Source organism: Octopus bimaculoides, chromosome 10 (assembly GCF_001194135.2).
Source record: "Octopus bimaculoides isolate UCB-OBI-ISO-001 chromosome 10, ASM119413v2, whole genome shotgun sequence".
In the NCBI taxonomy this organism is placed as follows: Eukaryota; Metazoa; Mollusca; class Cephalopoda; order Octopoda; family Octopodidae; genus Octopus; species Octopus bimaculoides.
The window spans coordinates 44,701,008-44,707,888 of NC_068990.1; positions in this window are offsets into that span (position 1 = coordinate 44,701,008).

Sequence of the window (6,881 nt, forward strand, 5' to 3'; positions counted from 1 at the left end):
GAGAAATTGACAAAAAAAAAAAAAATCTCACTATCTTCAATTTGGTGTTCGTGCCTCTCATCGCGTATAATCATAAATATTGAGTTAATGACTGAAAGAGTACGATTGTGGATACAAGCGTCCGAGATGGTGTTTGTCCGAATAATCACTGGACTAACGTTACTTCACAGGGTGCAAAGCTCGGAGATCAGGGAGTCTCTCCAGGTCAAACACCGCTACTTCTCCACATTGAGAGATCACAGCTCTGGTACTACAGACGTATGATTAGAATATCATAGGAAAGACTCGCAAGATAGATTCTTCAAGCCGAGTCAACCGACAGGTCTAAGGGTAGACTAAGAACAATATGGTTGGATAATATCCATAGTTTCAGTTGGAGATCCAGCCGGAAATTCAAATGAATTGTTTCGGAGAAGAAACTATGGAGAAAACATCTAAGGACAACCCTCCTAGGAATAGTGGGTGGAGAAGATTGATGGATGGATTTCTTATTAATACTGACTAGCAAAGGCGTCTAATTAGTAAAGCCGTGAGAGCATTGTATAGAATGACTCAGTATTTATACTGATTCATTGTTCTGAGTTCAAATCGAATAGGGGTTAACGTTGCCTTTCATCCATTCATTGTAGATTTGTTTAATGCACCAATCCAAAGCTATATATTAACGGGACTATAAAAGGGTCAGGTACTATATCTTGTGGTATCTGTTCCTATACTTTGCATTCTGACGGCAGCTCCAGCAACGACGCTGGTGCCAAGTTGTAAAGGTGAATGTTGACAGCTCTTCCCCTGAATAAGCATCAGTGACTTGAAGAGGGGAAACTTAGCAATGAATGAACAACTACAAAACTTCCTCAAAAAATGTTGCTCAGGCTTATACATATATGCGCAGATGCATGGCCAGCTTTGACCTACTAACAATATAGTACAGAAATAAACATATCAAATGTTCTTGCAATACATCTATCCTAGTCATCGCAGGACAGTTACCCACCACCCTTAGAATTCTCTACAAGCACAAAGTTTTACAATTACCGAAGGCCTCCTTCAATGACAATCACATATTTATATTATAACATTGCACAAATGCAATGCTTCCTCTTCAGAATTAGAAATTATTTCAACTCATTTGTGAACAAGCCATCACACTATTGGTCTGACGGCTATCATCATTGCCATTATATTACAATTGATTTTCTTCTGTTGTGCTATCATCTCCAACAATATACTCCAACATTTCTGTAACGATCTCTGCCCTTATGGTTGTCTTTTCAGTCTCGACAGTTGTTTAGTTGTGAGAAATGTCGTTGTTGTCAGGGGTGAGGCAATCATACTAGGTGTGAAAGAAACGTAAAAATTTTATCTTGCTTATTCTAGCCAATCAATTAAGGTAAGGCTGGATCCCAGGCGCTAAGAACCTTTGCTTCACCACAAATATTTGTTGTTGTTGTTGTTGATGATGTTTTTGTTGATGATGATGTTGTTGATGTTGTTGATGTTGTCGGCGTCGCTGCTGTCGTTTAGCTCCAGATATTAAGATCTATGATCAGAGAAATTTCAACCATGACCATTCCATCGCTTGTATGTATGCATATAAGTGTGTGGGGGGGGGGACAACATTAACCAATGCGTTCTTCCTTTTATTTTTTTAGACAGTAAGATTTAATTTGAATTGGGTCACTATATCTTGAAGATAGATCGACTACAGAGAGTATTGCTTTGTTTATTTAGTTGTGTTTGTTGTATATTCGGGACAGTAGCTTAGTTGTAATGGCTGTTTGTTGACGTTTATTGTTATGGTTGTTTGTTTGGACAGCAGTTTAATTGTGATGGTTTTCATGTTGTGATGTTTGTTTAGTTGTAACGGTTGGCTAGTTGCAATGGTTGTTTTATTGTGATGGCTGTCTTATGGTTGCTTTGTTGAGACGGTTGCCTCGTGTGACGGGGGTCTTGTTATGACGATTGTCTTGTGATGGTTGTCTTCTGATAGAAGTCTTGTTGTTTTGATGGTATTTTGAGTGTCCACAGAGATATGGTTAAATGATCAATGGGACTGCAATGTGAACATTCCTTCTATCCTAGTTATCTAACCGATCTGATTAAGACAGAGCGAGATAGAAAGAGAGAGACGGAGATGGTAAGAAAGCAACCCCAGTAGAGAATGAAAGGGGAAGTAAGCTACACCTGGATTTGAACGCAAAGCGCAAAGAGTCGAAATAATTATTATAATTGCACTATAACGATTCTGACAATTCAATACCGTTGAGTGATGATTGTTATGGTTATGGTGGTTGTTAGTCGGACTGGTTGTTGTTTTAGTTGCAATTGTCATTTTGTTTATTATGACTGTTTTGAATGGTTCGTGCTGGTGATGATTTATTTATTTTTTTATTTTTTTATAGATGTGATGATTTATCATTTTGATGGTACATTGGTTATGTTATGAAGATGTGAATTGTAGTAGCTGGTGGCTTTCTTGTCAAGACGGTCAGTCGTTTACTAGTGGAGATGATTTGTTATATTATAACAGTTGTTTGTTTACGATGGTCAAATGAAACGTTTATTGGTTGTGGTGGATATTGACTGTTATGATTGTTCACATTTGTCTGGTTGTGACATGTTAGTTGCTGTTATGGTCATTTGGTAATAATGTTCGTTTGGCTACGATGGCATATTTTTTATTCCTTTTGATAATGATTACTGAAAGCTTTTGAAGGTTGTTTATGGCGAGTGCTTATGATGCTTGTTTAATGGTGATGGTTATCTGAAGATGTTATTTCTTATGACATTCGTTTAGTGGTGATGGTTATCTGGAGATGACAGTTGCTCCTGATAGGTTTTGTTTGGTAAAAATGGTTGTCTTTTATGACGATTGTACGTTGCGATGGTTGGTCAATAGATCTACTTATTAGATTGTGATGGTCATGATTATGGAGATCCTATTACACTTTTTAACGTGTTGAGCACTGTTTAGAACACCTCACGGTATTTGCTCCACCTCTATATACTTTCAGCTCAAATCTTGTTGAGGTCAACTTCCATCTTTTCGGCTTCGATACAAAAAAATACCATTCCAGGACAGTAAATTAGTGAAACAGTTATAGAGTCGAGCAAAATACGTTATGGCATTTTTCCCGACTCTGCGTTCTGACAGCAGTGCCTTCGATGACAAAGGTACCAAGCTGTATAGGGCCAAGTCGGTGGCTTTTCCCTCGGGTAACATTAGTATCGTGAAGATAGGAGACTTGCATACATGTGTAACAACTAGTTTTCCTTTAAAAGTCTTACCAAAGCCTGCACATACAGGTACAGATGAATGATCATCCTTTACTGACGGAGTCTCCCGACAGAGAGACACAGAGAGAGAGAGAGAGGGAGAGAGAGAGACAGACAGACAGAGACAGACAGACAGACAGACAGACAGACAGACAGACAGACAGACAGACAGACAGAGGTTCATACAACTCACATCAAGGTAAAATAATTTCCAGTCGTTTCCTAATAAAATATGCAACAATAAAATACTAGATTTTAATCAATGCACTATGTTTCGCGTAGACATAATTACGTAGATATTTACACTAAAAATACAAAGATACATACACGCATTACTTCCGCCGCAGAAAGAATGCTGTTCGAAATATACTCGCTTATATAGTATCGTAGGTGAAGTACAAATAAAACCGAGGCTCATTTTATTTCATAGAATAAGCCTTGATGTAAATTTCGAATACTCCTTTGTTTGTAAATGCTTTACAACTTAATGCTCTACTGACTATGGGTGGATTCAGTATTTCACATAATAATTTCTTATTTAGATACAAGGCAAGATGTTCAGAAAAGAGGAACTTAGTCGATAGCAATGGTCCTTTTACTAAACTGGCACTTTATTTTACCCACACCGAAAAGGTGAAAGGCAAAGTTGACTGTGGCGAGGATTGAAATAAATTCTGCAAGGAATATATTTTCCGACACTCTAATGATTCTGCACTGCTATCAGCCTATCAGTGTATGGATGGATGGATGGATGGATGGATGGATGGATGCATGCATGCATGCATGCGTGTGTGTGTATATATATATACATACATACATACATACGTATATATATATATATATATATATATATATATACCACGGGCTTCTTTCAGTTTCTGTCTACCAAATCCTCTCGCAAATGCTCTGGTTGGCCCAAGATGCCACCCAGTGGGTCTGAGCCTAGAACCATATGGTTGGGAAACAAGATTCATACCCCACACCCATCCATATATGTGTGTGTGTGTGTATACACACATACATGCATACATGCATACATTCACACATACATACACATACATGCATACATACATACATACATACATACATACATACATACATACATACATACATACATACATACATACATACATACATACATACATACATATATATATACATACATACATACATACATACATGCGTACATATATACAAGCATACATACATACATACATACATACATACATACATGCATGCATACATGAGAAATCTGCAGTTACTCTATCCAGATTACAAGTTCAGGTTTATACCTGTAATTATTGGGGCCCTGGGATATGTAACACACTGCATAAATACCACTCTTGAGAAGTTATACTTCTCAAAACCAGAAAGGAGAAAGCTAATTCGAAGACAACAGATCCAATCCATCACTGGAACTGTAAAAATCTGTAAAATTTTCCAGAAGTTTATCATTTAAATATATATGAGCATGTCTAGATATGCAACTATATGCATGAGAATACATACATAAAACATACAAACCAGCACATACATACATATATAATACTACAAAAATACCCTGTTACTGTTGTTGAAATTCCAATGAAGGAACCTTGGATCTAGATTAGAAACCGGTTCTTTCTCTATTGGCAAGAACTCTTGAAATAAACTGAATAATGACATACATACATACATACATACATACATGCATGCATTCATGCATTCATACATACATACATACATACATACATACATACATACATACATACATACATACATACATACAAAGAGCAATGTTGTCAACTTACGGAAAAAGTCCTCATTATCATTGTCATTATTATTGATTCTTTTAAACGATTTCGTCTATGCTGGCAGAATATTTTGTAGCTCCATGCTTTGTCTTAGTTGCTTTATTTCCAGAAAACTCTAGCAAATGTATCTTCACATTATCTTAAATAAGGCACTAACGGAAAAATTAAGTGAAGCAGTTTAAAACATTGCTTCTGATACAGAAGTGATTTTATTTTCAATCGTCAATAATCTAATGGAAAAATAAAGATGGCGGTTACCCTAAAGCTCTTTACGAAACAAACTTGACTTGCTAGCTGAAGGAAATATTGTGAATTATAGTGATTTGTGTGATGGAAATTTAAGCTATAACACGACACAGAGAGAGTAACAATGGCAAAATAGTGTTAAATAAAGATGAACATGTTTAATTCAGAGCATCAAAAATGCAATTAGAAATACTAATGTAGTGAGTAGAAAAGAACAATAGATCCCGAATGAATATTTTAATCGTTTGAAGGAACAATGCTAGTCATTTTTCAGTCTTATTTGACCTCATCAGCTAAGCTTTAAATATATTCACGCTACTTAACTGTTGGGATTTCATGCAAGTGGCATCGCTGAGTAATCAACCTCAGTATATGTATGCGAGTGTATTGTGTGTGCGCGCGTGTGTGTGAGAGAGAGAGATTAGTGCGTGTGTGTGAGAGAGAGAGAGACTAGTGTGTGTGTGTGAGAGAGAGAGATAGACTAGTTTTTCCCTTAATATATGGAAAGAATACTGATACAATTACATTATCAGTAACGGTTACAATAGCAGAAACAACAAACAATCGGAGACTCATATGTAAAGAAAGAAAAGCTAACACTGAACATTATAACTGATACATGAGAGATATCTAAATATATACAGAAAGGCTTAGTTATTATATATAAGGCGTCAAAACACAGTCAGAGTTAGATACTATATAATATACATATCTAAATACATGCATATATAGTTATATAAATAATATCTAAATAAGCATATGCTATATTAACACTACCATATTAAGGCCGGAACTATGCGTGTTGTAGGGTCGGGGCCCAGGAGACCCTTGCACCCTCGAATAATATAAGTTCGTCTCATTTCGAAGAAGGCGGAGACCCACTTCTTCGATGCAGCATCGAAGCCTATGATCACTTGTACATAAGACCTTGTACATAAGAACACATGAACAAAAGTAACAAAAATATAACAGTTTGAAAGAATGAGAAGTATATTTCTTCGTTTACTGAAAAAATTATCTATCCCCTTCTAAGATTAGAAAGTAGTAGTGTACTGAGATCCGATACGTTTGGATAGGCAGGGCACGTTCTGATTGGTTCATACCGTCAAGTAAGGTAAAGTATGAAGGATTATGTTTTTGGCGCGCTTCTTTGAGATACTTTGCTTACACGTCACTGTATTACATGCGGGGAAACACAATTAGTTACATGATTCTAATGAATGATATTGACCTATGCTGGTAGTGTTATTGTGGTTTAGTTTCTCCATAAATCAGTCTTGATCAAGCAGCACTAGGCTCAGAAACATCCAAGCCATATTCGTCACGTCCCAAAATAAAAGTGGATTAGAATGTATAACTGGTGGGAGATAGATCAGATTGGGAATCAAATTATGTTGTAATAACTAAAGAATCAGTTATTCTACACATCCAAAAACACATCTACCTTAATTAGCGGTCCCAATACTCAATTTATGACATTTCAGTATATATATATATAGATAGATAGATAGATAGATAGATAGATAGATAGATAGATAGATAGATAGATAGATATTCATATATATA